We start from the raw sequence: 27,582 nt of genomic DNA on the forward strand, positions 1-27,582 counted from the left end.
AAAAATCAAAATGTAAGTTTCTATAAAAATAACAACATAGTCTGACAAAATAAGTGAAAGCATACAAGCGGTATTTAACTTATATCATGAGCATAAGACTCTATAATATTCCTAAAATATTTCTGTCACTCAAATTGTGTACGACATTGCTAGATTACAGTAATTGTATAGATTGAAAAAAGACGGAAGGAAGGATATATCTCCTTTTAGACACTGACCTACTTTTACTGAAAATTAGAGGGAAAGAACAATGGAATGAACACATTTATGCACACGTATAAACACATTATTCGTATATCTGTTTTACACTCTTACTTACTGTGAGTACTTCGTATTTCATATTTATAAGGCGCAAACGTATGTTAAAAATATTCACTAGTAAAGGCTTATGAACACATATGAACACATCTGCGGATGCTTCAAAATCCAAATTTTACCAGTTTATGTTAAATGTTGAATACTGCTTAAACCGGTGCTAGTTGGGCGTTGACGGTAGTTTGCACTTAAAAGTACCGTCCATGAACAGGCTCAATCAAACCGAGTCTGCAACATTTTCAATTTTGCCATGTTGAGCTTTCTTATTTTTCTCTATTTTATCATTTATAAGAAAAAAACATTTTATAAAACAAAAAATGAAATAATGACGTTTGAACAGAACGAATAAAGCGGCAAAACGTTAGCTTTGGTGAAAGCAAGGCTTTTGTGAAAGCAAAGTATCCACAATAAACGACATTTCCTCGTCATATAAAAATTACATTTAACAATATTGTAGAGGAAATACTAATATGCAGTCGTTTATAAGAAAATACATTAAACGATTCCCAGCGATTTTAACTATTGTAATCGTTTTCTCACAAACGGTAAAACCCAAAGTGTTGTTGTCTTGTAAGTAGCATTATCTTTTAGTTCTTTCAATTTGCCATACAGGCGTTAATTGATTTGAAACATTGTATACAGATACATCTTCTCGTGTGAAACTACCTTTTCAAGTACTTTATATTAATTAGATAATTAATTAGGTAATTAATTAATTAATTAATTTTTTTATTACATTTTCTGTTAAAGATATATTAGTTTCCAATTCGTACAAGCACGTTTCTCTATTTTTTTATCATTCCGAAAAGATTTTGATTTGAAATTCCAGCTGAATTCAAAATATCGGTATTTTTTTTTTATAAAGTACGATTTTATTATATCAACTTGGCAATGTATAAGCAAGATTTGGATTTTAGTCGATATTTATCTTTAAACAATTTCCAGTCACAGCGGTATACAGAGGATATTTGTTTGTTTTGCATATAAGATCTACGCTAGACTAATCATATAAACCCTTGTTTCCTGAAGCACAATTGAAATTCTTACAATCAATGTTATCGTGTCATCAAGTACTTGCTATATACATTGAAAAGATATATCCAACAGTACTAATTTGGTCTCTTGTGAAAGTGAGCTCTTCTTTTTACTGTTATTTGTATGTTAATTGAATTATTTTGTTTACTTCTTTACAATTCAATCTATACACAGTTTAAAATAAATCTGAATGTGCTTCCCTATTTACCAGTGTAGGCTTTCGTCTTTTTAATTTCTTCTATTTAATTTGATATTCCACAGAGTTTTAGTAATTGTTGAAATGTAGCATATAATTCGATTTATTCATTTAATAAAGTTTCTCTGATTTCTATGGTGTAACTTTGTACGGGATTTCTTTGAAAACAAACCCGGACAATGCTATTTCTTTAAGAGCATTTTGTAATGCTATTTTATTCAATGAATACTGTTAAAAAAGTTTTCGTGATTTCATTCACATCATATTTTCTATCCTAAAATAATAAAATGAATGTTTTGACAAATGCAACATAGAATCCTGTCCACAAACAATGCGTTAAATTAACTTAAATCAATACATTTTAATTACTTTCAGTAATGTCAGAAAATTGTATATTGACAATTTTCTCTGTATATAGGAAAAAGTGGCATTTTTGCGTTTATCAATGAAATAACATTTGTCTCAGCGGTGTTTATCAAATATTCAACAGCAGTTTGAAGATTTGATACTGTTGGCTCAGTGGTTATTTTGTTCGCATCAAACAATAAAACCTGTGTTAAATAGCCGATAAACACTCTAACAAAATAAACAAAATAACGAAGATAACATACGGTATTTTTAAGCGGAGATTACTTCTCTTGCAACTTTTCGTATAAAATATGATAAACAAGGTCAACAAGGAAATGCGGCGTTCAATGAACGCAACCCCGAAACGACCCAGCAACAAGAACCAGTGGCTAGGAGCCAAGGCGGACCCCGAACAAAAACGTTGTTCTATTTTGCATCCTCCTGCCGCTAAGGTATAATACTTATCAAACAGAAGAAATAATAAGAAAAAATGTTTCACGTTATCATTTAAAATAATTTGATCAAAGTTTTCAGAAATCTAATTTTACTTGTCAATGTTGATTGTAATGTGACGGTATCGGTGATGGATTTATCATTCTTCGAACCCCACCCACCCCATAAAATGACGTCATTCTGATGCCTTTATGAAGAAATTGCATACTTGGGATGACGTCATCACGTTACATACGGATTGGCGCAGATAGTTCTTATATAAAGCTTACAGTAGGGTGAACGTGTCAGTTTACACGCAAAACGCACGTTACACGCTATACGAACGCACGTTACACGCTATACGAACGCACGTTATACGCACGCAAAACGAAACGAAATACGCAGACGCACGCAAAACGATATACGCTAAACGAAATACGCTAAACGATATACGCACGCTAAAACGCACGCAAAATGAAAACGTTTCTAAACCTTTATTAAAACATCGTAATCATTTTAGGTTTTTAACAACTTTAGCTACATGTAGATCGTTTATAGCGATAAATTTTGATTATCATATAGATCTAGATCTATACTGTACTGTATGGTAGCTAGAAATGTATTTTAAACGAGTTTATGTAAGAACTGAAATGCACTCAACCTAGCACCGAAATAAATTTTTGTCACATCCTCAACAAATGATTTTTAGAAATATTTATAAGCTATCGTGCGCTAATATCGAAAGTAAAATAGTTAGGATAACGTGTTCCTTTTTATGCGCAATCAAATAAAGAACTATCCCTTGCATTCACTGCGTAATCTCTACGTAATAGTCCAACATGGCCGACATTGAATTATGCATTGCAAATTTTTATAAATATACAGTGCTAACAATTAAATTCAGATGGATTTATGAGGCATATCTATATTTTAAGTGAGGCTGCATCATAAACAATCGAACTATATAATCTTGAGTGTAAAATAAAGGAATAAACTATTTTGACAGAAGTCACGAAAACAGATTAAAAACACAGGATTCTACCACGGATAACATTAAGGGAAATGGATAACATTAAGGGAAAAGCTTCCAGAATCAGGAATGATTAAATTGCTGGCACAATACGTAGATTTAAGTTGATGTCCTGTATGTTTCATTAGGACACCGCATGATTTATCTTGTCTTGTCGCCAGTAAAATCTTCTCAAAACGAAAGTGAAAGTAGAAATAAACAGTCTACTGAACAGCTGAAATCCAGTGAAATCACAAAAAAAGGTAAAATTTCTAGGGCATTACAATATATGAGTATATATAAATATTAAGAACGCAATTTTAATTTAGGTCTGAAACAGTAGTCGAGAGGAAAAAAATGAGGAAAATAAGGAAACCGGTTGTGATGTAAAGTTATTGGATACTGTATACAAAGACAGCGCAACAGAAAATATTTTTCATATCACTTAAAATTGAAATTTATTGACGTGCGCTTAATATATATTAAAAAGAGGATATTGAATGAGTGTAAGTTCAACGCTGAATTTATTGCACAAGTTGAATAAAATTATATTATGCGACCTCTGGTGAGCATAATATTTACTTTATTCAATGAGTGCAATAAATTCAGTAATGAACATACACAAATTTAATATAATATTCTATTTAACACATACTAAAAATAAAGACCGTTTAAAGTGAAATCAGAGTCATTTTTCTATGACGCGCCTATAGTTTAACGCTAACATTTAGCACGTCTTTACACTATGTTTGTATAACGCTAATGACGTCACATCAAAATATATGCACGGCCGTACAATACCATATTTACGGAGTCGCAAAATCGGCACTGGTGTGTGATAATATAATGCTTTATCACACACCGGTGCCAATTTTGCCACTCCGTAAATATGGTATTGCACATCTGTGCATATAATTGACATGACGTCATTAGCGTTATACAAACATTGTGTAAAGTCACACTTTAAATATGCAGCCTGACTGGGACTTGAGCCCGGGACCCCTTGAATACAGTGTCGAAGCTGACTACCGGCTAAGCTATCAGTCCGCTTGCATACTCCTCCCCTCAATAGTGAACAGTTCTTAGCTGTAGAAATGAAAAAATCAGTTTTACAGTACAGTGTTTTTTTCCTCTACTTTGGGAATGGTGCCGGTACCAGACTGATTGGGAAAAAATGCATTATTTTGACTGAAATTGGGATTTTTTTAAAGCATTTTTCAGCTAGAAATAAGATTAGTCATCGTGAATATAGATAGCTTACAGCTTCCACTGTCCAGGGAGAACTTTTGAGTGGTGATTCATATGAATATGTTGAATTTAAATGATTTCAGAGAAATCATTTGGCCTTGTGGTTATTTTGAACAGCCATTTTGGGAATTTAAACATTGGAAATTGGGTATTTTAATGTCTATTTTCTATTGGGAACAGTACCGTTTTAGGGTAGTAGTTAGATAAAGAAAAAAACACTGCAGTATCCTTTTTGTGATTCCATATACCATGCCAGTAATGGTCCCCTGACAGGGAAGGGAACACTTCCTTACTGATATTGGATCTGAACACCTCAGTGTCTGCATTATAGGACATTTGCCATACCTTTTTTTATTTTTTAATGAAATTTGAAGGATTTTTTTCCATATCAATCAAACAGATGTAATTGTTACTCAATATTATAGTAATATGTTGCCTTACTAACTTAGTTTCATTTCCTAGGAGGTATAATAAGGTAAAATTACCCCCATTTTTAAAGATGTAATGTATTTGCTTGAACAAATAGGCATCATAGAAAATATACCCTATCTTTCTGCATTGTCAATATAATTCAATGGTGTTTTCTTATTTTAGTTAATTAGATGTAGTTGTACTTGATAGTATAGCATTATTTGGCTTTACTTGACCAGAAGGTTATAACTAGGTAAACTTACCCAAATTTTCAATGATTTAGTGTGGTAAAGTTATTAATAAGGCATTATAGAAAGTTAGCCATTATTTCTTAATTTTCAATGAAATTTTTTTGGGATTTTCTTATATATGTCAATTTGATGTAGGTATTACTTAATATAATAATACTATGTTGCTTAACTAACTTTGATTCATTTACCATGAGGTTATAATCAGGTAATATTACTCCCATTTTTAATGAATTAGTGTGTAAGCTTGTATAGTTATACATAATAGGAAATAAGCCATAATTTTTTTAATATTCAATGTAATTTATTGAGATATTCTTACTTTAATCAATTAGATATGCTTGTTAATTAATATAATAGATTTATGTTGCACTTATAATTCTGTTTCATGTCCTAGGCTGTTATAATAAGGTAAAAATCCCCATTTTGTAGTGCATTTAAGTGTTCTATCTTAAGCTACAGTCTCACTTACATCCCGGCAGAGCCCTGGTAGACGTCCAGGGTGATCCGGGAACGACCGGGAAAAACCGGGGTACATCCGTAACTCTGCCGGCAACGTCCTGGATGATCCGGGATGATCCGGGAACATCCGGCATTCGACCCCGGATGGAATAAAATATTTAATATCACCGGGGTGGTCCGGGATGATCCGGGAAGGTATAGCTTTGCCGGCATCATCCTTAGCTCTGCCGGGAACGACCGTGGTGATACTGGGAAAGCACCGTAGCTCTGCCGGCACAAAACCGGGGATGATCCGGGGTATGATATAGCCGGTAGAGCTACGGTAGAGCCCCGGTATATGCAGGCAGAGCCCAGGTATCTACAGGCAGAGCCCAGGAGGATAAAGGTAGAGCTACGGTTGATCCCGGTAGAGCCCCGGCAAAGCCCGGATCATTTCAAAAAAATAAGGACAATTTGTGATGATTGAACTTGTTTGTATTAAAAGGCTTCCCATTTCCCTTCTATCCAGTATTGCATAAGGATTTTTCAGAAAATCATCATGAATTACTATTCTGGAACAATAGATATTAAATTAAATAAAAATTATTTATCAAAGTTATCATTTTCGGGCGTTTTCAATCCACCGGGGTTCTACCGGGGCTCTGCCTGGATCGTCCTGGGCTCTGCCGGGGCTCTGCCTGGATCGACCGGGGCTCTGCCTGGGTCAACCGGGGCTCTTCCGGCGTCATCCGGGAACGACCGGGGAAGCACCGGCATGAACCGTAGCTTCACCTGGGCTCTGCCTGGATGATCCGGAGCGCATCCTGGGTGGTTAGTAGGGAACTACCGTAGTGCTGCCATGGTAAGTGTGACCGCAACAATAATTTCATCCCGGATTGTCCCGGATCATCCCGGTAACTTACCCGGATGGTCCTGGGCTCTGCGGGGAGTAAGTGAGACCGAGGCTTTAAGACAGTAAAGTATCTCAGGAAATTTGCAATAACTCTTATATTTTGTAATGAAATTTGGTGGGACTTCCTTACTTTAGTCAATTAGATACGTTTGTTAATTAATATGATAGATTAATGTTCCTCTTATAGCTTTGTTTAAATTCCAAGGCTCTTATAATTAGGTAAAATTTTCATATTTTGTAGTGATTTAGTGCATTATCTTGGACATTTAGGCATCTTAGGAGATTTGCCATAATTCTCATATTTTGAAATGAAATTTGTTAGGACTACCTTATTTTAGTCAATTAAATATGTTTGTATATTAATATAATAGATTTATGTTATATAAAAAAATTCTGTATCATTTCCTAAGAGGTTAAGTTTAAGGTAAAATTACCCGGTGTATCAACATTTTATGTGGCACTGCTTTCTTTAATAGTTGGGGTCCACATGGAATTTACTATAACATTTATATTTTTCATGGACAATTATTGAAATCTTCTTTTTTAAGTCATCTAATTAAAGCTTTTAATTAATAAAGTTTATTTGGATTGAGTTATCAGTTACATTACTTTTCATAGGGATCTTGTATTAAGCTCTTTTTAATGAACTGACCTACCTATGAAGCATAAAATTGATATTGTAGGAAAATTAAAATTACAATCAATTGAAATTGTACAGGTCCCAAAAGATATAAGTATGCAAAATGGGTTTTTGTAAATTTAAATAAATACATAGGTGATAGTTAAGTATATTATAGTTAAAATTTTATCAGTTTTGAGGTTATAACTTACTTGAGGGAAGTTAAAAAAGTGACTTGGCTCAATCAAACCGAGCCTGCAACATTTTCAATTTTGCCGTGTTGGGCTTTCTTTAGGGATTCTGTATTTATCTATTTTGGGACTACAGCATACCTAGCTGAGAAAAATCTTCAAAGAATTATATGGTTATATATGGATAGGTTGTATACTTTTAAGTTAGCAAAGGGCGACACAGGCTCATCTCGGGTATCTTAAAGGGGTATTATGTTAAGTTAATGATTACGGATTGATAAATCTTTAAAGTGATTTTAGATAATATACAGAATAAAAATCAAAAAAAGCTATATATGTTTATCAAAGTGGGTTATAATATGGACCTCATATAAGATTAAGATATATTTGAGCCGGGTCACGATAAAACCAACATAATAGGTTTGCGACCAGCATTGATCCAGACCAGCCTGCGCATCTGTTCGCTAACAGTGTCTCTACTTGATATACAGTTTGTAAGTGAACAGCATGGATCCTGATCAGACTGCGCGGATATGCAGGCTGGTCTGGATCCATGCTGGTCGCCATACCACTATGTTGGTTTTGTCGTGATGCGGCTTATTTAACTTTTAACATGTAAACACTGAACTGGATCAGGAAACAAGGATTGACAATTTTATTAAGATTGCTAAAATAATAATTGTAACTGTTTTTTATTGTACATAATAGGAATATTGCTATATCATTGTATTCTCTTTGTTTGATTGGACTGGTTGAAATTCATAGAAATCCCTAATCAAGGTATCATTATTTAACAAAACATATATTTATTAAATATCACAAGTAATAACAATACATCAATATGACTGTCAGACAGATCTTGAAACAAAATAAAGGGCTTTAAAAGCCCAGGCCACATACACAAATAGTAGTCTATGCTTTGATAATGAGCTGACAGATAGGGGAATTTTGTAAAGGGTGGCTTAGCCTGTCTGTTGTGATTACATGTCTAAAAAGTACATCATGGTATATTTTAGCCACCATAGAATTTATCTAGAAAAAATATAGCAATTTTTATTTGTACAAAAATATAGAAATAGTACAATGTATGATTAGTAAAATGTTCACTATACATGTACAAATAATGAAACTATTAACAAATGTCGGTACAGCCGCGGTACGGTATTTAGAGGGTCACGGGTTCGAGTCCATGTCAGGATTCACTTTTTTCTCAGCCTGTGACTGATATAACATTTGTATAGCCCAGGTAGAAATTAAATCACAATGCTAATTAAGTAACCCTGGGAAATTCGAAGAAATATTTGCATACACAGTAGGTTTATAACGATTCAGTATTTTAACAAGTAAAACGTGTAAGCGGCCGAATAGCTCGGAGGAACTCAAGAGCCGCGGAATGGCATTCCGAGTGTCAGGGGTTCGAGTCCGTGCCAGGCTGTTACATATCAATATAAATCTGTCAAGAAAAATAGTGAGGAACTGTCTAAAATAATTATCACCCTAAATAGGATTCGGATTGGGTTCGGACGTCTTTGATGAAAAGTCAGAAGATGAACTCTGTAAAGGGGTGGGGTGCGAGTCTGATTTACCATATTTTGATGTCTGACGAACCTCATATCTAATATATATTGGTACGCATATAAACACCTGTTTGCTGAATTTGATATCAAAAATGTTGCAATTAATTAGTAACTAAATCTTATATGCGTATGTAAAACTAGGATTAAAACTAATTAATCATCGGCGTAAAGCATGTAGAAATCTGACCAGTATTCACCGCGAGGTCACAAACTTTAAAACTTTAATGTAAACATCACAATAATACTTCTTTATATAATATTTCTATTCTTTGATAGGGACACAGAACATCTCTTACATGTTTAAGAAACAAGAAATTTACATAATATATCTATCTAAGATATTCTTTTACTTCTGAATAGTAACAGACGCAAAACACGGTACTTAAGCGCTTAGACGAACGCAGACGCACGCTAAATAAGAAACGCACGCTTTCAGACGCACGATAAACGAAAAACGATACACGGAAAACGAAAAACGTTAAACGCTTGAAAACGATACACGCTTGAGAAAGCGTTTCAGCAAACGCACGTTGCACGCTATACGCACGCACGTTACACGAAAACCGGACGCACGAAAAACGCTATTTTTGACAACCGAAACGTTCACCCTACTGTATCTACCGACATGGATAAAACTTGTGAATAAGAGTATGTGGAATGTTCATTTAGCATCTTATGTAAAGGAAACACAATGCAAACGGAATATAGCAATACAAATTCGTTATTATTTTTTCCTTTTAAAAAAGCGGTGTATACTATCTTATCCGAGGGTGTATAAATACAAAACAAGACAGCCTCGAATAAAACACAGTATGAACTTACTGAAATAATTTAATCAGTATCTTGTAGGTAAACATTGCTGTAATAAAACGTATTCATGATGTTGTTATATATTAGAACATTTTTGCATAATTTACTATAGTTGAGCTTGTATGTACAGATAAATAAAAAAATGATATATAAAAAAACACAATGCATATAAATATTGCTCGTATTGCAATTATTTGTGAATTAATTATAAAATTGATGTAATTTAAGAAATGTATTTCAGAGCAGTGCTTTTGTCTTCTAATTCTAACTCTAGATTCTTGTGATACTTCCAATTAATAACATTTTAATATGTAAATCTTGTCGGCTTGCCAAATGGTTTGGAAAAATATTTATTTTAAGAATTGTTATTATTGTCCAAATAAAGCGTCTTAATATAACGATAACTGCATTTACCCGTTCTGTTAAGTAACAAATATTATAAAAAAACATAATTTAATGTACAAAAGTGTACTTGAAAAACTATTGTGTACCCATTTCCTTTAGAACGAATATATAACAAGAGAAATCCCATATACACATGTAATATCTCAGGAAACGCTTACAAGGTATCGTAGAATCCAAAGTAATTGTTCAAATTAACCTAACCATAAGTCCTTAGGAGAGGTTTCTTCTGAGTACAATAATGGCTCTTATCAAAATAAATGATTGACCTTGCCTTTAGCAGGTACACAAAGTCTTTCTGATAATATAGAAAAAAATATTCTGAAAGCTTTCATGGTGAATTTTCTTTTGCATACATATACTATTATTCTTTCATTTGGCAGAGACTACCAATATGTTGTCAGTAATAAGCGAAAAAATGTATAGAACTGCATACAATTTAATACGAGTATCATTTATGGTTAGTAACTACAATTTTTGAATCAAGGAGCAAGGTCTTAATGTGTAAAGACATTTTTAACAGACAAGTAAGAGATATATTTACTGACTAAACGTTAAATACTGTTATTGATTCTTATAAGATAAAAACTTTTTCTTGTCGGATATATCAAATATATGGTTTTGGAGTATCAAAATCAATATATCTGTTCTTGAGACATACCATTGTTAGCAAGGTGTTCTCGCATAACTTAAAGATGAATGTTGTTTCAATTTTGTTCCATCAAAAATTAATATGTAATCAAATATCAATAGCCATACGACTATATGGACATTTTCATATATGGAATATAAAACAAATGCGTACAAAAAAAAAACATTTTATATATCCGAACATCTTGACACGAATATATTTTACAGAAACTGTTACAATATTCTAGTTGTATATAACATAATCATCAATTAAGTGTTTATTGCTTGGTATCGTACCTTAAATTCGACCATACCTCATGTTAAAATGGCAAGTACTGATTTACTACATCGCAGCAAGTTACACTACCATTTTGTAATGTGTTTCATGCCAGTGTTGCTTTATTGTTTAAACGGGCTTAACAAGGTATATGCTTAATACGTTTGTTTTTTTATAAACAATATAATAAACAAAACGGATCATAATATATCAGCATTGTGTTAACTTAGCTTTGATGTCAAAGTTAGAAAGAGTATCGATTGCATGCAAAGCAAAACACTACCTTGCAAAACGTTCATAGTCATAGTACAGTAATAATAGATATCGCTCAATTAAAGACGCGTGATAAAGATAACGTTTTACTCTTTTTCGTAGATAAAAAATCCTTTTACAATTTTATATTCCTTAGAAATTAGGCGAATGATATATAGAAGATAAATGACTTTTAGCAGACATATTTCACAATTCTAGAACCTTTTGTCTGTTACAAATTTACAGATATCAAAAATAAAATGTCACAGAAATGTCACTATTCAAACCTAATTTGATCAAACAAGGTTACTTACAGAGTTACTATTCAAGTGTAATTCTGGTTTAAAAAGTATTCATTTTATTTGCATAGACTAGTTTTATTATGAAACTTGTAATAAATGACCTCGGAGCTGATGTTCAGAGGCTTAAAATATATATATATATATATATATATATATATATATATATATATATATATATATATATATATATATATATAATATATATATATGTATATATATAAATAAACGGTTTATACATTATAGAAATTACACGCCATATTTCGTAGAAAATAAAATGAAGCATGTGCTTTTGTTGTGCTAGTATATGGGCTTAAGTTATATGACCAATTTGACCTTTATACTCGTATATGTCGGTCGATTGATTTTTTTGTCGACTATCTTGGCATTATTTACTACATATATTTGGGAAATTGTCTATATTGACTGACCAGTAATCATTATTAGGTCTGACTAACGGGAAATAATCAATTATTTGGGTCTTTAAGAGCAAAAAAAAATCAAAGAAAAAAGTGTGTTCATGTAATTTATGTATTTTTTTTTTCATTTCAATCTTTAAATTGATATTTGTAATCGATGTTTTATATTGTCCATACAGTATAGTTATAGCAAATTTCATTCAATGATATTAGTATGCAAGCTACCTGTCTCTTTATTTCAAAAGTGAATGATAAAAGCAAGAATCTACAACATTGATAACAATGTAAATAAACGAAAAGAAAGTGGAAAGATACCGATCTTAATGGTAATATAATCCATTAATGATTTAGCATACTCTATATCGACTTCTACTTATTTGTCATTTTTAATAATGATAAACTTTTTAAAAATCATTTAATTAAGGAATAGTTATTGTATATTTTGACTGGCTAGTATTTTCTATATAGGCATTTGGACAGTGACATTCTTGTTTAGGATGCATAACATCTGCAGGCTTCATAACCTCTGACCCCTTTCAAAATTCCATTTTATATAGTTCTGCCCATTGTTTTCTCGTTTAGGGCACACGTATTGTTTTACTTGGGGACCATATGCCGCTTTTTTAATGGTATGGCACTTACGAGTCACATTGAAGGTTCCATGATAACCGCCGTATAAACACATCTGCGTCTGCTTCAAAATTCAAAATTGTACCAGTTCATGTTAAATGTTGAATTCTGCTTAAGCCGTCGCTAGGGGCGTGAACGGTAGTTTGCACTTGACAGTACCGTCCATGAACAGACTCAATCAAACCGAGCCTGCAAAATTTTCAATTTTGTCGGACTTTCTTTGGGGATTTTTATTTTTCTATTTTAAAAGACAAATTATACTTGGTTTTATGTATTCAATTTTGTTGTTGTGTTGTTTTTTTTATTTGTATGAGAAAATGTTTACGGATTATCGATTTAAAGTCCTTACGGTGCATCGTGAACTATACATTTGATATAATTTATTAATTTACAGGTTCATATGGATTTACGTTTCATGATAAAAATTAAATAATCAAGTATAAATGAAGATAAAATAATAATGCCATGCAAGCGTTTGTTTTAACAGTTTTTCTATCAGTCGAATGTAAGCTGGACAACCTTTTAGACATTGCAAACAAGAAATCGATCGTTAAAAGTTTCCTCACGGAACATGTCTGTATGTGTATGTGTTGTTCAACAACAATTTATCAGTATGCGTTCGTTTTATCTTTTTTATTCTAGAAATCGGTCGCACTGAACTTGTCTGTATTTGTAAGTGTAATTATATTATAACGATTCATCATTCAAATGGAAACAGACAGGACATAACCGTTTACAGATATAATTCAAATAACTCAACGGATTGTAGGATAGATACTGTTTAATTTCTCATTTATTGTAGCATTACTTTGTAGACAAACAATCATAGTATCATTATTTTGATATATTAGACGTCAGCTTTAACAGTCTTACGTAAATGTGAACTGAAACTTTGAAAAATGATCGTGCTCATATTAAAACAGGAACCATATTAATGCATTTGTTTTGTAAACAAATACATCAAATACATGCACGCTAAGTACATATACTTGTTATTCAAATTATTAAAACGCTCGCCATGTGTAAGAACCAATCTTATATATTGGGCTTTTGTTTTTGAAGGCAACACTGCAAATATTTTTAATTTAGCGCTAGGTTTATTCGGCACACGATCTAAAGGAGGCAATTAATTACATCGTAATTAGTCTCTTAAACTCGATGACATGACAAGTGGATCGGAGATAATTATGTCCTTCAGGATTTGCCTGTATTGTATTATCCGTATGCCTTGATATAAGATTAATGCACTTGGTCTTCTTGACATTCGTCAATAATCTAAGACTGTGCACAAACTGTGTTATTAGTCTTCTCTCTTAAACGATTGTGAAATATGGATTAAATCCATATATTATTCCATCGGCAATAAAGCTTGAAAATTAAATGATCTTGATTCTGAAGCAATAAAATGTAAACATATCTGTTACGAGTACAGAAATAAGAACAACTATACCTGTAGCGGCGTTTTCAACTTTACAGCTTTAGTGTTCGAAATAAAGTGTTTCACCATGAAAGAAGTGATATTGTCTCCTACTTTGCATTAAAAGTGCTATCATGATTAAAAAAACGTGCATCTTTTACATACATTTATCATCTATACGTTTCCTGAAAACTGTAGTAACATCTTTGTCGTATAGCGATATTTCAATGTAGGGTTTACAAAAAAAAGCTAAAAACAATATGACTTGCTATTATTGCTTATACATAACATGACTTAACAATAATTTACTAGTTTTAGTTTACTACAACAAATGCAACACAAAGAAGGAATTATAACAAAGTACAAGAAAAAATGTATTAACAATAAAAGTGTTTGAGGAAAAACATAGTAGAGTTTATGAAGGTTATAAGATTTTAAGTTCCCCACATGGAACGTTTTGTCAACATAAATTCAATTTCGTAAATAGCACATCATATTAAAACGATATTTGTGTAAACAAGATTAGTATACTATAGTGTTATACAAGTCTATGAATATGCCAATGCAATTTAAACAGATTGTAGTATTGAATAGCATTACACAATTAGTTGCAAGACTGTTTATTTTATTCAATCTAAGTAAGCGTGTAGGGAAGGAATACGTTTCATGTTTGTTTCATTCTTTCTCAGTCGACAAATCATTAATAGAATAATTAAAGTTTTGTGTTGCAAACTATAAAACTTGCTGCAATAACGTGACAATAACAAACTAATCGTTGCATTTGCCTGTCCTACTTATGTCACACACGAATTATTAACTTTTTAGAAAAAAATATAAGTATAGTGTAAAATGAATCAATGAATGAATGAATAAAAAAGAGATTAGAATTGGCAGTTGTGTGGTTATATAAGTTTGTGTTGAAAACTATAAATTTTGATGCAATAATGTGACACTTGCGAATTTATCGTTGCAATGCCCAAGCTTGTGTCATGATACGGATTGTTAACATTTCTCAATTACATAAATATGGTGTAAAAAGAATAAATGAATGCATTAATAAGAAACGAGTTGACATTGGCACTGGAAGTCGTGTGTTTATAACATGATTAATGCTAAATGTTCTAGAAAACCGAGTCCTCTTTGTAAAGATATAAAAATTCGAAGTTCTTTTACAAATGAGATGACACATTTATAGTAGATAAATGGACTTCATTGAATGGTATTTTTTACAATACTAGTGCTACTAAGACATTTTTACAATGAAACCGAATTAAATCATTCATAATGATTGTGAAGTGATATTCTTGTTTTGAAGTTTTAAACGGAAATCAAGAAAAAAATGGCAACCAAACAAATTCCACGAAACTCAGGCACATGTCCATGACGTACCATAGTAAACTCTGCATGGCAGCCACTTTAGCTGCTAATATGTATCAGAAATTTCGAACATTGTCACTTAAAATGACTCGATGATATACACAATTACTTGTCAAAGCAACACTCGAAATTACCTATTATGAAAACATATAGTGCGGTATATGATAGTCTAATATAAGCAATGTATATTGAACTCTGTTCAGGACAATGACGACTATGTCTAAATAAGCTCTTGCTTTATTAGGCACATAACTTATTCGTGTGCAATTTATTACACCTTAATCGGTCTTCTAAACTGGCTGCCATGACAAATGGATCGGAGACATGTATATCCTTGAGAATTTGTTTTTATTTTCCCTTCCGTATGCCATGATATACAAAAGAATGTACTAATTATTCTTATCATTTACGTGTATTCTACGAATTGGCTTTATTTCACAAAACTTGTTGTACTAGAATTTTTTCTCAAGCATCTTGGTAACATAGAGATAGTTTAAAGCCTTGCATTTTATATCATATACCAATTATGCGTCTTCATTATCATTGTATATTGTGTAATAAAGTGTAAGCATTTCTGTTAAAGAACGAGCAAATCATAAATCACAAGTCTTTTAGTATTATGTAGCAGATGTATTGAACTAAGAGGCCCTCATGCCAAAAGGTGGAATTATATATGAGTATGTTTCCCCTGCATCAGAACGACTGTTTATGCTGACTGGTGTTATAGACTCGATATATATCACAAAACGATAAGAAGGTCGATTGCTCACCTATACTAACCGTAACTATAAAGATACAATTGCTCTACATAAGGGAAGATTATACTGTAGTTATAATGTAGTATCTTATTGTGTACATTATAATATTAATCATACAAGAATACGAATCATTAACATTGCTATTACATTAATGACAATGCTTATTTGTTTCAATGTACGTATTTTCAGACAAAGATTATTTTGTTTGCTAACATTGTTTATTCAACAGCGTGATACTATAATATTCAATCTGGCTAGTTGGCTACTTGGCTGTCCCAGCAGGTGTGACTAGTAAATGTATAACGTTAACATGTCATATACGTATGCTGTAAAATAGATGATATAAAAACATATAAGTGACAGTGGCATTGATTTTTGTGTGACAATAACTTTATGAATGTCAAATGTTACGGACTAGATATTATTTTGCCTTTTTAAAACTACTAATATCACATATCTTTAGCAAATAACAAAATATCTGATAAACTGATCGTAGACAAATGTAAGCATCAGAATGAACTCTATTTGCAATAACGATTGTAGTCAGAATGTGGTTTGAGAAAAACGAAAACGAAATTTATAATAAATTACCAAAACATGGTTTTGTCTATATCAGTATCGAGTTTAATAAAATGCTGTCTTCAGAAAAATATGATGAACAAGATCAACAAGAAGAGACGTAGTTCAATGAACGCAACCCCCATACGACCCGGCATCAAGGACCAGCGGCTAGGAGGACCCAAAACGTAAACTGGACAGGGCAAAAAAATATTTTTCCTAATAATGACCTATAATTTTTTGTTGTCATTTAATTTATATTATTCTATTTTTATATCCATATGAGACGAATCTGTTGGAATATACGAATTCGAATTTCCTAATACTTGATAAGGACATGTTCGGAAAGCATTGTGTTTTATATGACAGTATAGAATACGATTCTCCAATGTAGTGTAACCGGACCTTTCTTTGTCTAGTCTACCCTTGCATAAAAACCGTTATATGACGGAATATTGTGCATAGCATAGCACTGCAAACGTGGTACAGTGTCATTTATTATCGTATTACTGTTTAGTGTGTGCTTTTTAACCACTTATAAATGCACTTTCAGCATTTGCACAACATCCAAATAAATTGTATCCAATTTTACCAGTTTAGCCTCATTATAAATGTCATATCAAATCAGAATCACACTAACTAAAGTCTTACATTTAATTCAGGCGCCCAAACGGTCCTAATCAAATCAAAATCACACTCTAAACAGTCTTGTATTTATTTCAGGCGTTCAAATGGTCCATATCAAATCTATATTGAACCAGAACTAGTCCCATTTTCCTTTTGTGATACTCAAAATTCACAATTTACCACGGTTTGTCAAAATGTCAAAAATGCTGATCTTTAAATAACGAAGTTATTTAACATGGTTGAGAACAACACTGATTCTGTTTGACTTGTACATAACTGCAAAACATATATCACGCACAGCGCCTCGTCTTATATAGTTTTGATAGCCGAATAGTCGTACATAATAATTCAGTATTGTATTCAACATTTTATGATTATCGCACAGTACAGGGAAGCTTATTGAAATGCAATATATCTCAGGGCAGGGGCAGTAACGAGTAGTAAATAATAATGTACATTATAACAAGAAATTTCGAAAAATTTGTCAGTTAAATGTTACATCATAAATTAGGCATATCCTGGATGGCCATTCCGTTTAGAAAATGTAAAGATATTTAGTGGAACTAATTTGCTTTTATTTACCTGTGATTCATCGGTATTCATTTGATTATTTGAAGCAAAACATATAAACGTAATTGAGACCTAGTACTATTGTAAACATTTAATCTTTAAATGTTACAGAACATAATTGCAAGACACAAGCAGACTGCCGTTTATTACGTACAAACAAATAACAGTAACCTGCAAATAAACTTAAATACTTAATTGTTTTGCTATTACGGGCATCAAGAATGAGTTGGTTAATTAAAGTACCTGTTGGCATTAATTTCTTCATGATCATGCAAGAGTAAACGTAACTTTCTCTTTTTCACTATTTCATTGCATTCATTAATTGACATGTACCGAAAAGGATCAGATTTTCCAACTTTGAGAGTTTCCTGTCACTGGAAAAACAAGACCAGTCCATAATTTAAGTAAAGCACATTTCGTACTGATATTTGCAGTAAATCGTCACGCACTTTGACTATTATGCCAGTTTATTTAATCCAAAGTGTAACCTAAATGTCAATTCCTCGTATCTGCATCTCATTATTTTTAACACATGGATACTTAACATTAATTAAGTTTGATTGTCTTGATGTCTGCAAACAGAAACAAACACACGCAAACGCACATACCAAAACTACTGTTCATTAAAGTCAGACCTTCCATTACATGCATTACGTCCTGAAAAACCAATTAAATCCTACAAAAGTTGCTTAAATGAAATATGCTCGTGTGCACATCAACCTGTCAAAGATTAATTACGTTCTTTTCATTACACTGTTATAATATCAAAACATCATTTTCGGCATCGTTAGGCATTTAACAGAATTTGATGTGTGCTATTCAAAGGAGCAGAAACTATTACATCTATATGTATTAAGGTTAAATTAGTTAATCACCAATTCAATTCCTTTAAGTTTGTTTCTATATATGCACATGCAATAAAATGTGTTGGGTTCACGTAACAAAAGAGAGAATAACAAGAAAAGACAATAGTTAATGCGGCAGATAGCCGACACGAGTGCTACTCATTACAACTCAATCAGTGTCTGTCAATCTTAGGTGAATTGACAAATGTTTCGGGGATAACTATATCCTTCAAGAATTGTCATTATTTACCCATTAGATCGTCCTGATGTAAGAAATAGCTGTACGTTTCCTTCCTGTCATTGACTGAGAGGCTATAATGCTAAAAACAGATGAGTTTGGCTAACCTCGGGAGTTACAATTTTCAAATGAACCAGTGATCAAAACCACCCAAGCTGCTGAATCTAAGAGATGCATAAACTCCAGTAAATGAAAATCCATTAAGCCGCTTCTAAAGATCACGCTGGGATACACTGTGGCTTCAATTCTTATGTCTCAGCCATTAAAGGCAACCCCTTATCCACCAGGGTGTACAACATTAGTATTCTTCCATTATGTGGTAAAGACATATTCACAAGACTTGCCTTATTAGATAGCCAATCTTTTAACTTTCATTCACAACAACGCCTGTGTTTCTTTCTTGTATTCAAAGAAACCGAAACAGATATAGATATCACATTCCTTGACGTTTTTGTTGTTATTAATAAAAACAAAAAAAACTAGTTTCTGCTGAATAGAAATTTAAATGAAAACCATTTCAAAACAGCCGATGTTAAATTAAGAAATAAATAATATATCCAAAACAGTGATATAATGATGCGCATCCGAATGACAAACAGTGATGATCATGCGATAAAATCACTGTTGTGGATATATTATTTCGATTCTAACACGGAATCAACAAATAAATACTGCAGTACCTGATATTAACCTATATGGCCTCCGATTTGTTTCCGTACTTATTTTTGGCGCGTCACATTTTTAGTGGTTACGTCACGTGTATAATGATTACGTCACATGTCTAAATATAGAACGTAAAACTGTGATTTTTTGCATAATAACACACACTTTCGGTTATTCTATGTTCAATTAGGAAAAATCCGGGTCGTGTTAGAATTAAAAATAATTGCAACTTCGTCTAATTTTTCATGTATTACGATGTATGTATAACCTTTGTTAAACGCCATACGAAATTAAACGATATGGTATGTATGAAAATGACGCTGTTTATTTAATTCAAATATCTTTTAAATTGACTAAATAAATAATATATCATAGCTCTATATCAAATATAATTGCTAATGAACAATACATTTGCGTTCAAAACTGTTAAATTACTATAAAAATAGAACTTAAAAAACATTATATAACAGGTGAAATAAAACAACAACAACAACAACAACAATATTCTCAAATGAATTCGCGTTATATACCAATCGAGCGTCAGGTTTGCCGACACACTTGTTTTTAGAACAGTTAGTTAAGTGATAATGTTATTTCACTTTCTATATTGTGCATTCACTTTGACTAAATGTTAATTTTTGAAAGTTGTGGGAGGTGCCAGTGTCATTTTCGGTAGTAATATTTTATCATTAACACGATAGCGTGAAACACATTATCATTTAAATAACAATCATTGTTTGCAAAGCAGTTTGTGAAGATGTTAGACTGATACAAATGTAATGATATCACTACTATTTTAGATAATTATACATCGTGATATCAAAGTATCGCCAGTTCCTTTTTTATATATACATAAATATAGTTTATAACCCAACACGTGCATCAACTGTAGCCTCTAAATATAATACATTTTTAACAATGATCATTTTCAAAGAAGAAACGGATTTGTTTTAGTTTTGATTTTTATTTAAGAACGATTTAAAGACATACAAGATATTGCCACAATTCAATTTCATCGCAAACAAACGATCTAATTGTTTTTCCACAACCGTGTCAGTCTTGTATAAAATTAAATTTCATGTTTTATATCTAATATTTGTTTGGCACATGAATATGTCTACAGCTAGTTAAAAACATACATTGCTTTAACAATTTCTATAATTACCCAAGATTGTTCTGGTGTAGAGCATATGGACAATTTCAGAAATATGCAGATAAAATATATTTATACATCATTTCTATACAAATATGCAAATTAAAATGTTATATATATGTACTATTTCATTTCGATTACACATAAAGTGAAAAAGATATAATTAAATATATATGTGTTCATTTTGTCAGCGGATATCATTCAAATTGAAAACAAATCAAAAACAAGTTTTACAATATTATTATAATAATGATATAATGTTATTAAATAGCATTATGTTATTTTTTTGACTATTACACTTAGGACATACAGCAGAATAGATTTATTGATGACATGTTCTTTTTTGAATTCATATCATGCAACTTTAACATATCATTTTATCTGATAAAACACGAACTGCATAACTGCAATAAAAAAGTATCAACTAATTTATTTGTGACTTATCGACTTGATAAAAAATAATTATCTCCTCACAGAACCGCAATACCCTGTCTCAATAGAAATTGGTTAAGTCAGCTTCATTTTTACGGTTATGTGTTCTTTTTTATTCACGTGACACTTACAGATTTATTTCGTATTCATTAATTAACATTAAAGCCGTAGCAGATGTCTCTAGCAACGCAATGATAAAACTAACATTTCCATACCCATACGGAATTAAATCAGATTTTATAAGTATCGACGTTAATTCAATCATAATCTTCAAACATACTTGTTAATCACTTTAGGAACATTTATTTCTTCGAGGTTAGTCGTTGATCTTTGTCTTCGAACAGTTATCATGGTAATCTTCGAAAGAAATTAAATTGTTTCTATTCCTTTGTCTCATTTTAGCCAGTCAAACAATTTCCGTTTTAGTCACAGATTTTGCATTAATGAGTATCGCTGATATCAAAGTAATGTTTCAGTTCAATAGAGCAATTACATCTTATTTATCGTTATTTATGTATACATCATTTTTTCTCACACATGTGTTTCTTTCTGAGGTAATCTAATAAGTAGCACCATTGTCTTTTGTACAGGAAAATAGATAACATGAATCTAAACTTTAGTAGTAATGCATTGATAGATATTTGGAATTATTGACTAATTTATTTTTTCAGAATGTCAGAATAACTTAAATTCACAGTATATCATTCGTGCTGTTCAAATGAAACATGCGACATAAAGCATGTTTGCATTATCAATTCATATTAATCGCATTAAATATTACACTGTTAGGCATTGTACTTAAAAATGATTAAATATATGAACTAAATATAGATGAAATCTCATTGGTCCAAACATAAGCCGATAGAACATTTAATAAAATCATATTCAATGCTACTTGGCGATGAACATGTATATGTTTTTGCCAATAAATTATTTGACTTGACTTGGTATCATTTGGATTTTTTAAATCTAACAATAGATTGAACTCGGTCAATATACAATCTGCCTGTGAATATCACATCATATTCAATGGCTAATTAGTCAATAACTGAGTATCTCTAGTTTTACAAAGCGGTTCTTAAATTTATGTATAAAATGAAAAAACTACAAATGACGCAAATATCAATACCTTGCAATTTGTCAAGATTTTCTTACGATATAAATGATAATACTCTGTAAGTTTGTCTACATTGTTACGTTTCTATTAATGAGAAATAAAGACCCAACTTTCTTGTAACGCAATTATTCATTTTGAACATCATTGTTAGAGATTGTTTCCTATCGTTTCAGTATTCTGGTTGATAAATGTCTTCTGACTGATATAAGGCGATTTATCTGAAATGCCAAATCAAAAAGCTGTTTCTTTTCATTAATAGATTTTATAACATACAAATACGTTTAAATGAAATAATGTATCGGTTCGTTTTAAAAGGGATATAAAACGTTTCAGGTTATGCCGTCATTCTTTTAAACAAAGGATAGAGTTGGATCGTAATGGTTCAAAGTTAGAGGAGTATAAATCTATATGTGTTCAAAGGTCGACTTAGTTCTGTATTGAATTTCGTAATCGGATAAAGTAGAATAATATTGTTGGTTTTCAAGAATATCGTAATGTGTACTGTAGATTAGATAAGAACCAAATTTGGCTGTCCCTGAGACATGTGTTTAATTAGTCATTCTACATGTGAACTCAATCGTAAGTAGTGTTAAGTAACAAAATACTTCAAATAGTACTTACAATTACCTGTTGCATAAACATTATTGTGTATGTTATGTGCTGTACTTTCATATTTAAATATGGAATTCTGATTAAACCGTCGCTATCGAATACCGTATATCAGGTGAGTATCTAGTTGATGTTATACCCTCTTATATTAGATTCAACAAACTTTGTCGTCCGGAAAAATAACCTGATCTATGGAAGATAACGAATACGAGTGTTCATGCACAGGTTCAATAAAACCCACATGTCTGCTAATTATTCAATTATCCTTGAAGGTGTTTCGACATAACATTTTTACTGAAGTTATGATGGTTATGAAATATTTCGAAGTTCTTCTTTTATCCATGTTTAAATAATATACACAATGTTATATAATCCCCTTTCAAACAGTATGTGAGCGCAATTAATAAAAGAAATGCATACGTGCAATAAAACAGGGAAAATAACGTACAGCAATACTGTTATGGTACAACTGCAACGGATCAGAAATAATTATCAACTACAAATCAGGATATCTATGTTTTCATTTATTTTCTAGTAACGATGTTTTTATTTGTTTTTGTCTTCTGAAAACTAAATGTGCCACATGATTTCTTTCAAAATGTTGCACCTCAATGCTTGGCAGATATTGTGAATTGTAAAATGCTATAAAAACGGACATTACATAATAAATGATGTTAAAATGGATGGCATGTAACTGTATCAGGTTTGATGCTTTATATAGATTCCATATGTTGACTTTAAATTAATATGCTAAAGGATGCTTACTTAACCTACTTCGTCCTATGCAGGTTATGAATCACATTTTGGGACACTGTTAAAATTCACTTAATTAAGCACAAGTGTCAAACGTCTCTTGAGACGTATGTTTAAGAATAATTTTATCCCTTCGGAAGTGCTTGTATTGTCTAATTTGCTGTCATTACTGAATGATAAATTACATCTGCACATTCGTTCAATATAAAGCATGATACAAAATGTATGTCACATTAAGATTTGTATCAAATTGAAGTTGATTCCCGAGCTTTCACAGAAATATCAACGGCAAATGTTAGTAGTCTTGTATTGATCATCATAACAGCTTACATAATTATGCCACTATGGTTCAAGGTCAGACTCATTGTAACCAAACTCGTTACAGTTTCAATTCCGCCGTTTCGAAAGTTCATTGGGGTTTCCTTTTTTACATTTGTCATAAACAGAAAAAAAAGTTTAATAATAGCAATACCTCGGATGTTAGATGCGGTATTCATATTTTTGCATAATGAATTCAATATTACTTTGTATTGCTAAAAAAGAAATTTATGAATTGTCCTTCGGAAGGTAATATAAATATTAAATGTTTCCATAGCGGTGAATATGAAATTATTTCTTATAAAAGATGCAAAGTGTAAACACAGTAGTAGATTAACAAAATGCTAAATATTTATATCTGTACTTTTTGCTACAAAGCAACATATACAAAAGATGGTTCAGGTTTTGTTACGCTTCGTTTCGTTTTATAGCACACTGGTACATAACTGGCCATCGCCGCGCCGAAAACTATAATTATAACCGTAAGATTATTAAACTTTAAAACAATTTAGTACAAGGCTATGCAATTAGTTAGTTTAATCTTAGAATACACGTTTGGTTTTTTTTTTTTTTTTTTTAACTTTTTTTAAATAGTCTATCAAGAAGAAACAGTGTTAAAAAGGTTTTAAATAAGTTTACTCGGTAAAATTTATCGCGAACCTGTGCAAGGTCATGATATTTAAGAAGAACATTATTGAAAGTGAAATATTCATTGCAACCTATACAAAAGGAGCATCTCTGCATTTTTGTTTCCTAATTACATAATGATTTTTTATGATAAAATCAAATGCTCAAATACATTTTTTCAATGATTCTGCCATGTATGTTTTGTTTTCAATCTAATCAAAGTCTTTCTCCAGTGTATGTCGAATGAATACCATCGAAAAGGTTAGGAAATATTACAATACTATATTGTATGGTATGGTATGTCGAAATTGTTAGTCTGTTATCTTATGGTGTTGTTTTGTATGATGTCGTATTGATCAAATAAAATATGTAAGGGGCAAGAAATTGCAGCTCTTCGTTATTTTCTTAAACTTTCCTAGGAATATCCGTTTAGGTGGTGTTTTCCTAAAAGCAAATAGTCAATTATATCTATAATAATTTTCCTCCATTTTATTTAAAGCCTACGATAAAAAATAATATTTGCATATAGAAACTGGGTTTTGTAATTTACACACGAAATAAAAATTGCAATTCATCTTAATATGATGAGACATGATCAAACAATCTGGACAATTTATGCAGGATATAATTAGGTTGAAACAAGTTGTAAGTAAGTCAATTTACAGACAGATAAAGTTTAATAAGATTACACCAATACAGCACACAGGGCACAGAAGACATATCGATCAATAAAAATGATTGTAACTGTTATCTGAAAAAAAGTTTATTTATTAAACGATCACAAACATGTATACATATGCTATCTGTATCACAATACTAATCAGTAACTATGATATCTAAATAAATGATAAAAAATGTTTTTGCTTTTTTTCTTAATTATAACGCCAGTTAATCAGCCAAGGCGGCGGTCAATTTCATACATGTTTGTAACAACTTTTCTTTAAAAAACAACTAAAATCTAAATGATTATCATTTGTTTTGATTTTTTTGTGAATGGCCACATTTATTTAATTGATCCTTTAAGGGCATAATATTTTTCAGGAACAATTATACATTTAGTTTGCAAAATATATAGTTATTTGAAGACGAAATTTGACTTTGTGTACATTTTTCTTCTTTTATGCTTCTTTTAAGACAACTAATTTAAAAAGCACAATATGCATCAGAAACCCATATTCATGAATTCTTTAGAAATGTCATTCATGTGTTAAATAATGTTTTAATAATAAATATTGAGCATGTTACACGTTTAAATACTGACAAAAGTAGATCTCAACGTTTTGAGATAAAAATTTGATAGCTTTTCTTTAAACCTAAATTATTTTAATTAGAATATACGAAGCATGCTTCGTACTAAATATTAGTTAAGAACAAACATAATATTAACTAGGTATAAATACAATTCATTTAAAATAAAAAAGGAATTCATTTACAAAAAAAAAAACACTCTAAGTTACAACCAATACAAAATTCTTGAGCTCGCATACAAAGTTTGTACAGTTTGCATAAATCCAGACGTGTATCGAAATTTTTGTCTCAACATTTTGGCAATACAATGACAATTGGTTATTTAATTTGGCTAGGATAAGGTCTAGATATTGTCTTGAAATCGCTCCACTAACGGCGTCGCAGTTCTTGATTCCATTCCTTTCGCCTGACATTTACCAAAACAATTGTAAAAACAGTTAACAGTTTAATGAGTCGTAAAAAATTATTATCAAGAGTAAGGATGCCATACTTACCTTACTATTGTCACGGCTTTATGATAGGACTAACTAACATATTTCATTGTTATTATAAAGTTTTCATTTTCAACATCTTGTTAACATGTATGTTATCATCTGACCCTTGTGACTACCAAAAGATCCTGATTTCATGTTCACTGTTTCATAACTAAATAAGATTTATCTTATTTTTCTAGAATTGTATGGTGTACCATCAAAAATGTGACAAATATGTTTATTTGCACAGAAACGAAACAAGTCTATTTAGCGATGGTATCGGTAAATAACATGGAAACATACAAACACTGTATCAAGATAAGGATCAGTTTAAGGATAATGATTGATACTAGGACCACCTGTTAAATCAACCTTAGATGTTTTTAATTGATGAACAGTGACCAAGTGGTTTCAGTCACTGACCAAGAATACATATGTGTCTTGGAATTTCCTTTGGCATTTGATTTGACATAAGTTGAACCAACCCAATTACCTCTCGGCTTGTAGTTGGCACATTGTCTGAAATTGTCCTTAACCTGTTGAGATGAATAATCAGAATAACGACCTTTACATGTCAGTATTTTAAGCCAAAACAAACAATAATGATCAAAATAAAATGAAAGAAAATGTAATTCATTCAGTGGACACCAAAATTACGTTTCATCAATTATTTAATTGAATTGGATACCACTAGATTACTATGTGAATTCCACTCACGTTGTTATTTTGACACTATAAATACTATGAAATTGAATTACACAGACAGTTTCCGTAACACATCGGACAATTAATTCAATATGTCAGTTAAGTTAACCTCAGTTGACTTTTTGTCTTTTATTATAAACAAAAAAACAACATTAAGGCATTCACCAGAAGTGCTTTACGTTTCGTTTCCCTTATGGTTGAGTGATGTCTGCAACATCAAGTTCATATATGTGGCTGATTGATGGTTAACCCATCTTCTGTTTGTTATAACTTGCAATTTCTGCATGTATATGTTACTTCAGATGCATATGTACGTATATGTTGTATCAGTTAGAATTGACAAACAATTGGCATCGAGGTAAATCGTTCCCAAAAAAACTTAAAAAAATATA

The sequence above is a fragment of the Ruditapes philippinarum genome, unplaced genomic scaffold, assembly GCF_026571515.1.
Source record: "Ruditapes philippinarum isolate M1 unplaced genomic scaffold, ASM2657151v2 ctg553_1_1_1_1, whole genome shotgun sequence".
In the NCBI taxonomy this organism is placed as follows: Eukaryota; Metazoa; Mollusca; class Bivalvia; order Venerida; family Veneridae; genus Ruditapes; species Ruditapes philippinarum.